This window comes from Scyliorhinus canicula, chromosome 9 (assembly GCF_902713615.1).
Source record: "Scyliorhinus canicula chromosome 9, sScyCan1.1, whole genome shotgun sequence".
NCBI classification, from domain to species: Eukaryota; Metazoa; Chordata; class Chondrichthyes; order Carcharhiniformes; family Scyliorhinidae; genus Scyliorhinus; species Scyliorhinus canicula.
In genome coordinates this window covers 152,377,696-152,390,137 of record NC_052154.1, presented here as the reverse complement: position 1 = coordinate 152,390,137, position 12,442 = coordinate 152,377,696, and the positions used below count along the sequence as shown (strand labels likewise).

Here is a 12,442-nt window from a genome sequence, read left to right as displayed (position 1 = left end):
TTGAAACTTGTGGCCTATTACTAGAGGAACAAAGGCAGCAGATATAGAACACTACCATCTGCAAGTTCTGCTCCAAGTCACACAACATCTCGAGTTGGAAATATATTGTCATTCCTTCACTGTCGCTGGGTCAAAAACCCTGGAATCTCCTCTCTTAATGGCACTGTGGGTGCACCAACACCAAATAGGGCTGAAGAGGTTCAAGAAGGCATCAACCCCCCGTCCCCATCCAAAGTAACAACATCTCTCATCCAGTCTATCCAGCCCTGTCAAAATTTTATATGTTTCAATTAGATCCCCTCTCATTCTTCTAAATTCCAGTCAACACAGGCCCAGCTGACCCAATCTCACTTTATATGACAATTCTGACATTCCAGGAATCAGTCTGGTGAACCTTTGCGGCACTCCCTCTATGGCAAGTATATCCTTTCTTAGATAAGGAGACCAAGACTGCACATAATACTCGGGGTGCGGTCTCACAAGGCCCTGCTCCTGTACTTGGGTCTTCATTGCTGCAAGAGGATTAACATGATTTGCCTTCCTCACTGTTTGTTGTACCTGCACGTTTGCTTTCAGCGACTGGTGGACTAGGACACCCAGGTAGGTTCCTTTGTATGTCATAATTTCCCAATTTATCATTTAAATAATATTCTACCATTCTGTTTCTCCGTCCAAAGTGGATTATTTCACATGTACCCAATTTACACTGTACCTGTCATGTATTTACCCACTCAACTTGGCTGAATCGTCTTGAAGCCTCTTATCATCCTCCTCATCAGTAACATCTCACCACGTTTTGTGTTTTCACCAAACTTGGAAATAATACTTTTGTATATTGTGAATAACTGGGGCTCAAGCACTGATCCTTCTGAACCCCACTAATTGCCGCTTACCACTTCGAAAAAGACCTACTGTTTCCCATCTGCTAACCAATTCTCAATCCATACCAACAGATTACCGCCGATCCCATGTCTTTAATTTTGCCAATAACATCTTATGTGGGACTTTATCAATAGCTTTCTGAAAATCCAAATACACCACATCCACTGGTTCTCCCTTATTTATTCTACAAGTTACATCCTCAAAAAACTCCTGTAGGTTTGTCAAACATGATTTCCCTTTCATAAATCCATGTTGACTTTGTCTAGTCCCATTGATATTTTTTAAGTGTCTTGTTATCACATTCTATATAAAAGACTCTAGCATTTCCCTACACTGCTGAACTGATCTGTAATTCCTTGTTTTCTCCGTCCCTTCTTTTTTAAATATTCGGGGTTACTTTTGCCACTCACCAATCTGCCAGAATTGTTTCAGAATCTATAAATTTTGGACGGCAACAACCAAGCTATGCATCTACTATTTCCAGGGCCACCTTCTTTAGTACCCAAGGTTCAGGACAAGAGTAGCTGGGTTACAGTCAGGGGAAGGAAAGGTAACAGGCAGACAGCGCAGGGATTGCCTGTGGCCGTTCCCCTTCAAAACAAGTACACCATTTTGGATGTTGTTGGGGCGCACGATCTACTAGGGGAAGGCCATAGCGGTCAGGTCTCTGGCGCTGAGCCTGGCTCTGTGGCTCAGAAGGGAAGGGGGGAGAATAAGAACGTGATAGGGATAAGAGATTCAATGGTTCGGGGAATGGATAGGAGATTCTGTGGTCGCGAACGAGACTCCCGAAAGTATGTTGCCTCCCAGGTGCCAGGGATGTTTTGGATTGAGTCAACAGGATTCTTAAGGGGGAGGGGGAACAACCAGAAGTCGTAGTGCACATTGGCACCAACGACATAGCTAAGAAAGGGGATGAGGAATAATATCATCATAACAATATCATCAACAACACCAACAACTCATTGTCATAAATAGGCTTCAATTAAGTTACTGTGAAAAGCCACTAGTCACCACACTCTGGCGGTTGTTCAGGGAGGTTGGTACGGGAATTGAACCCGCACTGCTGGCATTGTTCTGCATTACAAGCCAGCTGCTTAGCCCACTGTGCTATACCAACACCATTTAAAAGTGATTTTAGGGAGTTAGGTTGGAAGCTAAAGAGCAGGACGAGCAGAGTAGTAATCTCAGGATTGCTACCAGTACCACGTGCTAGTGAGGCAAGGAACAGAGAACGAGTGCAGCTGAACATGTGGCTACAGGGCTGGTGCAGGAGGGAAGGCGTCAGATGTGGATCATTGGGATAACTTCTGGGGAAAGTGGGACCGGTACATGAAGGACGGGTTGCACCCAAACTGGAGGGACATCAATATCCTGGGCGGGAGATTTGTTAGAGCTCTTGGGGAGGGTTTAAACAGATTTGGCAGGGGGAATGGGAACCAGAGCTACAGATCAGTGGATCGAGCAGCTGTTGAACGGGCAAAAATAGTATGCAGCGAGTCTGTAATGAAGGTTAGACAGTTGATAGGGGAAAGTTACACTCAGTGGGATGGGTTAAAGTGCGTCTATTTCAATGCAAGGAGTATCAGGAATAAGGGAGATGAACTTAAGAGCATGGATCAGTACTTGGAACTATGATGTTGTGGCCATTACGGAGACATGGATTACAGAGTGGCAGGAACGGTTGATAGATGTTCCGGGGTTTAGATATTTTAATAGGGAGGGAGGTAAAAGAGGAGGGGGAGTGGCACTGTTAATTAGACAGCGCATCACAGCTGCAGAAAAGGAGGGAGTCGAGGAGAGTTTGTCTACTGAGTCAGTATGGGTGGAAGTCCAAAACAAGAAAGGAGCAGTCTCTTTATTGGGAGTTTTCTATAGACCCCCCCAATAGCAGCAGAGAGGTGGAGGACAGATTGGGCGGCAGATCTTGGAAAGGTGCAGAAGTAAGAGTTGTTGTCATGGGTGACTTCAACTTCCCTAATATTGACTGGAACCTCGGTGAAAACGGTTTGCATGTAGCAGATTTTGTCAGGTGTGTCCAGGAAGGATTCCTGACTCAATATGTAGATAGGCTGAATAGGAGGAAGCCATATTGGATTTGGTGCTTGGCAATGAACCAGGCCAGGTGTCTTGGTGGGAGAGCATTTTGGTGAGTGACCACAACTCCTTGACCTTTATCATAGTGATGGAGAGGAATAGGAACAGATCGTATGGGAAGGTATTTAATTGGGGGAGGGGAAATTATACTGCTATTAGACAGGAGCTGAGGACCATAAATTGGGAACAGATGTTCTCAGGGAAATACACAACAGTAATGTGGGGATTGTTTAAGGAGCACTTGCTGCGAGTGCTGGATAGTTTTGTCAGTACATTTGCCGATGGCACAAAGGTTGTCCCACCATGATGCTACACATTAGTTTTGTCCCACTGGGTCAAGGGAGGAATGGCAAGGTGAAGGAGTCTTGGATGACAAGAGAAGTGGAGCTTCTAGTCAAGAGGAAGAAGGAAGCTTACGCAAGGTTAAGGAAGCAAGGATCTGGCATGGCTCTAGAAGGTTACAAGGTAGCCAGGAAAGAACTTGAAAATGGACTGAGGAGAGCTAGAAGGGGGCATAAAAAAGCCCTGGCGGGAAAGATTAGGGAAAACCCCAAGCGTTCTATACTTGTGAGAAATAAGAGGATGATCAGAGTGAGAGTAGGGCCAATCAGGGATAGTGGAGGGAACTTGTGCCTAGAGTCTGAGAAGGTAGGGGAGGCCCTAAATGAATACTTTGCTTCAGTATTCATTAGAGAGGGGGACCTTGATCATGAGAACCAGGTTAATAGGCTTGAACAGATTTTATTAAGGAGGATGTGCTGGAAATTTTGAAAAGCATCAGAATAGATAAGTCCCCTGGGCCAGATGGGATATATCCAAAGTTACTACAGTAAGTGAGGGAGGAGTTAGCTGCGCAGTTGGCAATGATATTTGCGTTCCTCACTCTCCACTGGAGTAGAACTGGATGATTGGACGGAGGCGAGTTGTTCCCCTGTTCAAGAAAGTGAATAGGGAAATCCCTGGGAATTACAGACCAGTCAGTCTTTGAGGTGAGCAAAATACTGGAAAGGATTTGGAGAGATAGGATTTATGATTATTTAGAAAAACATAATTTGATTAAAGATAGTCAGCATGGCTTTGTGAGGGGAAGATCATGCCTCACAAGCCTCATTGAATTCTTTAAGATGTGACAAGACACATTGATGAAGGTTAGGGCAGTGGATATGGTATATGGATTTCAGGAAGACATTTGATAAGGTTCCCCATGGTAGGCTCATTCAGAAAGTCAGGGTACATGGGATACAGCTAAATTTGGTTGTCTGGATACAGAATTGGCTGACCGAAAGAAGACAGCGAGTGGTAGTAGATAGAAAGCATTCCGCCTGGAGGTCAGTGACCAGTGGTGTCCCGCAGGGATCTGTTCTGGGACCTCTACTCTTTGTGGTTTTTATAAATGACTTGGATAAGGAAGTGGAAGGGTGGGTTAGTACGTTTGCCGATGGCACAAAGGTTGGGGGAGTTGTAGATAGTGTTAAGGGCTGTTGCAGATTACAACAGGACATTGACAGGATGCAGAGCTGGGCTAAGAAGTGGCAGATGGAGTTCAACCTCGATAACTGTGAAGTGATTAATTTTGGAAGGCCGAATTTAAATGCTGAATATAGGGTTAAAGGCAGGATTCTTGGAAGTGTGGAGGAACAGAGTGATCTAGGGGTCCACGTACATAGGTCCCTCAAAGTTGCCACTCAGGTTGATAGGGTTGTTAAGAAGGCATATGGTGTGTTGGTTTTCATTAACAAGGGGATCGAGTTCAAGAGCCGCGAGGTTTTGCTGCAACTTTATAAAACCCTGGTTAGACCACACTTGGAATATTGTATCCAATTCTGGTTGCCTCATTATAGGAAGGATGTGGATGCTTTGGAGAGTGTTTAGAGGAGATTTACCAGAATGCTGTCTGGACAGGAGGGCATGCCTCATGAAGAAAGGTTGAGGGAACAAGGGCTTTTCTAACTGGAGCAAAGAAGGAACAGAGGTGACTTGATAAGAGGCGTACAAGGTGATGAGAGGCACGGATGGAGTGGATAGCCACTTTTCCCCAGGGCGGAAATGGCTGTCACAAGGGGACATAATTTTAAGGTGATTCAAGGGAGGTATAGTGGAGATGTCAGAGGTAGGTTCTTTTCAGAGAGTGGTGGGTGCGTGGAATGCATTGCCAGCAGAGGTGGTGGAGTCAGAGTCATTAAAGACATTTAAGCGACTCTTGGACAGGCACATAGACAGCAGTAAATTGAAGGGGTGTAGGTTAGGTTGATCTTAGATTAGGATAAATGGTCGGCACAACATCGTGGGTCGAAGGGCTTGTACTGTGCTGTACTGTTCTATGTCATGTTCTATGTTCTATATATTATCGGACCCTGGGGATTTATCAACTTTTATGGGTGACATAGTGGTTAGCACTGCTGCCTCACAGTGCCAGGGACCCAGGTTCAATTCCAGCCCTGGGTGACTGTATGTAGTTTGTACATTCTCCCTGCGTCTGCATGGGTTTCCTCCGAGTGCTCTGGTTTCCTCCCACAGTCCAAAAATATTCAGGTTAGGTGGACTGGCCATGCTAAGTTGCCCCTTAGTGTCTAGGCATGTGCAGGTTAGATTATGAGATTCCGGAAAAGGGCAGGGTGGACTTGCGAGTGGACATGGGTAGGGTGCTCTTTCAAAGGGTCGGTGCAGACCCGATGGGCCAAATGGTCTCCTTCTGCACTCTGGGGATTCTACAAATGCTTTCAGTCCCATTAATTTCGAGCACTATTTTTCCTGCAATACTAATTTTCTTCAGTTCCTCCTTCTCGTTTGACCCTTGATTCCTTAGCAACCAGGATCCCACATTTAATGAGTTGCACAAGGGAGTCCAGGATGGTTGCGGGTTATTGTCTGAGATGTTAGCTGTGGCTCAACAAGTAGCATGCTCGTCTTTGAGCCACAAGTTTGAGAGTTTAAGTCTCACTTTCGAGACTTGAACATATAATCCAGACTGGCACTCAAAACATTGCAGTACTTGTCAAAACTCGGATAGCCAGGTGATGAAGGATAGAATACTGGAGCTTAATCTTTATTCTCTTAAAAGCTTTTATTTACAAAGACATACATTGCATACCATTCAGTGCCAAAGAAACCCCTCTTTCAGCCTGTTTGTATACAAACGAGAACAGGCGAATCCTCAATTAATAGTCACCACTTGCTTACAATTAACATCCAACTGATATACAATTAAACAATACTGAAGGAGTGGTACACGATTAAAGATGTTGTTTTATGGATGAGATATTCAATCAAGACCCTGTCTGCATTCTCAGATGAAAGACACGACAGCACTATTTTGAAGAAAAGTGGAGTTCTCCCTCGTGTTCTGGCTAAGGGATAAATATTAGCCAATGTCACAAAAAAAACGATGACCTGGACAATACTTTCACTGCTGTTTGTGGGGGTTTGCGTAAATTGGCTGTTGTGCTCCATACGTTAAAATGGATGACCCTTGGTGGCTATAAAGAGCTTTGGGATGTCCTGAGGTCATGAGAAGCACTGTAGAAAATAAAGTTATTTCGATCTTTCTCTTCACATATATTTTAATGACTGACAATTAGTCCTCAGCGTTTGCCACACTTTAAATGTCAGTGGGTTGTGGCATCCTAGCCTTGGCAACCTTAGCTTGTGGGCAGCCACAAACATCAACTGTTGCCACATGCATTTCATGTACCACCCTCTGTTTGTTTAAAAGAACAAAACACACAAAAGAACATCCTGTGAACCATATTTATCCTCACTTAATTAGAATGCAATCTTTGCACTTTCGTTACATTTCACCAATGTTTTCAAGCTCATGATCTTCAACAAGGTTTCAAAATTACTGAAGTGCACGAGTCATGAAAAGCAATTTTGGAAAGGACACAGTTACATTGAAAGACAAATTCACAATCTCGCAGTCAAAAGAACTTTAGCTTGCTGAATCAGCAGTAGAGAATTGCAACTCAACTTTAGACCCCTAACATTCTTCTGTTAAGCACAACTTGTTGACAGCTAACTCAAGGTGTAACTAAAGGGCTGGCTTTCTGTAAATATACCAGCGCTCCTGTGGTCTCTGACCCAAATTGGCTCCTGGTCCACAAATGCCTCAAAATTATAATTTGCACCATTACGTTCTAATCCATTCATCGCCTCGTACCGATTTTCATCATTCCACCATTTGTGACCGTGCCTTCAGCTGCCTGGGTCCCGAGTTCTGGAATTCTCTCCCTAAACCTCTCTCTCCTCTCCACCCCCCCCCCCCCCCCCCCCCCCCGGCCGCCACCACCGCCCCTTAGCGGATCACATGTCTTATACCACAAGTGGCTCGGTGTCAAATCTTGTTTGATAACCCTCCGGTAAGCACCTCATGACATGAAAGTTTTTACATTCGAATATACAAAATAGGGGCAGAAGTAGGCCATTCGGCCCCTGGAACCTGCTCTGTCATTCAATAAGATCACGGTTCATCTGTTTGAGTTTTGGGTTCCACATTTCCTTTTTTTTCTAAATAATTTTTATTGAAAAATTTTGAATTTATACAACAATAACGCACCATAGTAAAATACTAAAAATAACAATAATAAATAAATAATAATAATCATAAACATTCGCCCCACCTCCATGAACAACACAGCATTTTAATAACAACGCAAATTAACGCAATATAAAGTTACAGAATAGAAACTACAATAAGGAACACCCCCCGGGGTTGCTGCTGCCATTGACCAAGGTACCTATCTTTGAGCCAGGAAGTCCAGAAAAGGCTGCCATCGTTTATAGAACCCTTGTATCGATCCTCTCAGGGCAAATTTGACCCTTTCCAATTTTATAAATCCCGCCATGTCACTGATCCAGGTCTCCACACTTGGGGGCCTCGCATCCTTCCACTGTAGCAGAATCCTTCGTCGGGCTACTAGGGACGCAAAGGCCAGGACACCGGCCTCTTTCGCCTCCTGCACTCCCGGCTCTACCGCAACTCCAAAAATCGCGAGTCCCCACCCTGGTTTGACCCTGGATCCAACCACCCTCGACACCGTCCCCGCCACCCCCTTCCAGAATTCTTCCAGTGCTGGGCATGCCCAGAACATATGGGCGTGGTTCGCTGGACTCCCCGAACATCTGGTGCACCTGTCCTCACCCCCAAAGAACCTACTCCTCCTAGTCCCGGACATGTGGGCCCGGTGCAGCACCTTAAATTGGATGAGACTAAGCCTCGCACATGAGGAGGAAGAGTTGACTCTCTCCAGGGCATCCGCCCAAGTCCCGTCCTCTATCTGCTCCCCAAGTTCCTCCTCCCATTTAGCCTTCAGCTCCTCCACTGACGACTCCTCCACCTCCTGCATTACCTTATAGATGTCAGGACACCCTTCCCCTCTCCGACCCACACCCCCGAAAGCACTCTTCCCGCGAGGGCAGCAGAGGGAATCCCTCTACCTGTCGCCTAGCAAACGCCTTTACCTGCAAGTATCTGAACATGTTCCCTTGGGGAAGCCCAAATTTATCTTCCAGTTCCCCCAGGCCCGCAAACCTCCCGCCAATAAACAGGTCCCTCAATTTACTGATGCCCGCCCTTTCCACCCCCTAAATCCCCCATCCTTGTTCCCCGGGATGAACCGATGATTGCCACCCAGTGGAGCCTCCATCGAGCCCCCTGTTTCCCCCCGATGCCGCCACCACCGGGCTCGTGGTAAACCTCTTAGGGGAGAGCGGCGACGGCGCCGTTACCATGGCACACAGGCTCGTACCTCTACATGACGCCATCTCCATTCTTTTCCACGCCGCCCCTCCCCCCTCCATCACCCCCGGTATCCCTCCCACCAGGTCCGCCACATACAGTAACAGGTCATCGGCATACAACGACACCCTATGTTCCTCGCCACCTCGCACCAAGCCTCTCCACCTCTCTGAATCCCTCAACGCCATCGCCAGCGGCTCGATTGCCAGTGCAAACAACAAGGGGGACAGGGGGGCAACCCTGCCTGGTCCCTCGGTAAAGCCGGAAGTACTCCGACCTCCTTCCATTCGTGGCCACACACGCCATCGGGGCCTCATATAGCAGCCTTAGCCATCTAATGAACCCTTCACCAAATCCAAACCTCCCCAACACCTCCTATAAGCACCCCCACTCCACTCTATCGAAGGCCTTCTCCGCATCCAGCGCCACCACTATCTCTGCCTCCCCCTCAATCGCCGGCATCATGATGACATTCAACAATCTCCGCACATTCGTGTTCAGCTGCCTTCCCTTCACAAAACCTGTCTGGTCCTCGTGCACAACCCCTGGCACACAGTCCTCTATCCTGGTGGCCAGGATTTTTGCCAGCACCTTAGCATCCACGTTGAGGAGAGATATGGGCCTGTATGAACCACACTGCTGGGGGTCCTTGTCCCTCTTTAAAATTAACGAGATCAGCGCCCGCGACATTGTCGGGGGCAAAGTCCCCCCTTCCCACGCTTCATTGAATGTCCGCACCAGCAAGGGGCCCACTAGGTCCACAAACTTTTTATAAAATTCCACCGGGAACCCATCCAGCCCCGGTGCCTTCCCTGACTGCATCTGCCCGATCCCCTCAACTAGCTCCTCCAGCTCAATCGGCGCACCCAACCCCTCTACCTTCTCCTCCTGCACCTTCGGGAAAGAAAGCCCGTCGAGGAACCTCTCCATTCCCCTCCTCTCCCCCGTTGGCTCCGACCGGTACAGTTCCCCGTAAAAGTCCTTGAAGACCTCATTCACCTCTACCCCCTTCAGCACCACATTCCCACTCTTGTCTCTCACTCCAGCAATTTCCTTAGCCGCATCCCGCTTGCGAAGCTGATGAGCCAGCATCCTACTCGCCTTTTCACCATGTTCGTACACTGCCCCTTGTGCCTTCCTCCATTGTGCCTCCGCCTTTCTAGTGGTCAGCAAATCAAATTTAGCCTGCAGGCTGCGCCTCTCCCCCAACAGTCCCTCCTCTGGTGCCTCTGCATACCTCCTGTCTACCTCCAGCATCTTTCCCACCAGTCTATCCCTCTCACTCCTCTCCCTGTGTGCCCGGATGGATATCAGCTCCCCATGAATCACTGCCTTCAGGGCTTGCCAGACCGTCCCCACCTGAACCTCCCCCGTATCATTCACCTCGAGGTACCCCTCAATACTTGCCCGGACCCTCCTACACACCTCCTCCTCCGCCACCAACCCCACATCCAACCGCCACAACGGGCGCTGGTCCCGCACCTCCCCCATCTCCAACTCTATCCAATGCGGAGCGTGGTCGGAGATTGCAATGGCCGAATACTCGGCCTCCTCCACTCTCGGAATCAGTCCCCTACTCACCACGAAGAAGTCTATCCGAGAGTAGACCCTATGTACGTGGGAGAAGAAAGAGTACTCGCGTGCCCTCGGCCTCACAAACCTCCATGGATCCACCCCACCCATCTGGTCCATAAACCCTCTCAGTACCTTGGCCGCCGCCGGTCTCCTACCCGTCCTAGAGCTGGACCGATCCAGTGAAGGATCCAACACCGTATTGAAGTTCCCCCCCCCCCCCCCCCCCCCCCCCATGATCAGACCTCCCGCCTCCAGATCCGGGACCCGTCCCAACATACGCCTCATAGAGCCCGCATCGTCCCAATTTGGGGCATACACACTAGCCAGTACCACCTTCTCTCCTTGTAGCCTGCCCCTAACCATAACATACCTACCCCCCTTATCCGCCACCACCTCCAATGCCTCAAACACCACATTTTTCCCCACCAGAATCGCCACTCCCCGGTTCTTCACATCCAACCCAGAGTGGAAAACCTGCCCCACCCATCCCTTCCTCAGGCGGACTTGGTCCACCACCTTCAGGTGGGTCTCCTGAAGCATTGCCACATCTGCCTTTAGCCCCTTCAGATGAGCAAGTACCCTCGACTGCTTCACCGGCCCATTCAACCCTCACATTCCAGGTGACCAACCGGATCAGAGGGCGTCCCGCCCCCCCTCCCCCGTCGACTAGCCATAGCCCATCGACTGCCCGCCCCAGGCCAGCACCCCCTGCCCGACCCAGTCCCCACAGCGACAACACCTCACCTCTGTCCCCCCAGTCCCCACCAGCTCCTTCCTGACCCTACCAGCAGCAACCCGGTATTCCCCATCCCCCCCCCCCCCTCCCTTCCCCCCCAGGCAAGGAACCCTCCCAGCCGCGAACCGTCCTCCATTGTACTTCCGTGGGTCAGCTAACTTCTGCTGACCCCGGAAACTCCCGCCAATAACCCGACCCCTCCCAAAGTGGGATCATCCCCCAATCTATCCCTCCTCCAGGCACCGCTCCAGCGCGGGGAAGAACCAGTTAAGGTCCTGCCTCCCCCCCATCATCGTCTCCGCCCCCCAGCCCCGCAGCGCGGGAAACCAGAGGAAAGCCCGCGCTTTCGCACTGCCCCATCACACACTTCTATCGTAGCTCCCAAATACCAGCCCCACTCCATACCCCCAACCCGACATAGAATACAACAAACCCCCCCAACCCTCCACGCAAGATACAAAACTCAAACAATGCCCCACAGCAAAAAAAACATAACAGAACACCCCCATAAATAACCATATCAAAATTGCAAAAGTACAAAAAAATTTAAAAAAAGAACACAGCAACAGCAGAAACCAGCAATAAAGCATTACAACCAACCCCCAACCCCTAATTCAAGTCCAGTTTCTCCGTCCGCACGAAGGCCGACGCCTCCTCCGGGGAATCAAAATAGTAATGCCGGTCCGAATAAGTTACCCACAGGCGCGCGGGCTGCAACATTCCGAACTTTATCTTTTTCCTGTAAAGCACCTCTTTCGTCCGATTAAATCCGGACCGCCGCCTAGCCACCTCCGCACTCCAATCCTGGTAGATCCGTACTACCCCATTCTCCCAATTGCTGCTCTTCACCTTCTTGGCCCAGCTCAGCACACACTCCCGATCACTGAACCGGTGGAACCTCACCAGCAGCGCAAGCGGGGGTTCATTCTCCTTATGCCTCCTGGCCAGTACTCTGTGTGCTCCCTCCAGCTCCAAGGGCAGATGGAAAGACCCAGCCCCCACTAGCGAGTTCAGCATTGTAGCCACGTAGGTTGTCAGGTCTGACCCCTCCAGCCCCTCCAGCCCCTCCGCAAGGCCCAAGATCCGCAGGTTTTTCCGCCTCATGCGGTGATCAAGCTCCTCGAAGCGTTCCTGCCACTTCTTGTGGAGTGCCTCGTGCCCCTCCACCTTACTCACGAGGACCACGGCCTCCTCCTCTCGTTCAGTGGCCTGCGTCTGCAACTCCTTGATGGCAGCACCCTGGGTCGTCTGAATCTCTGACAGCCTTCTGTTCGTTTCCTGCAGAGAGCTCAGTACCTCAGCCTTGAAGTCTGTAAAGCAGCGCAGGAGAGCAGCTTGTTGCTCCTGGGCCCACTGCTTCCACTCTGGAGCTCCACCGGCCGCCATCTTGGATTCCTTCCCCCGTTTTTTCTGGGGAG

At 49.4% G+C, this 12,442-nt stretch overlaps 1 protein-coding gene across 6 annotated transcripts in view; it reads right to left on the bottom strand.

Moving 5' to 3' along the window:
• si:ch211-266k8.4 (carabin) overlaps window positions 1-12,442 on the bottom strand; it is a 232,649-nt gene that overhangs the window by 157,550 nt on the left and 62,657 nt on the right. The window lies entirely within an intron of this gene.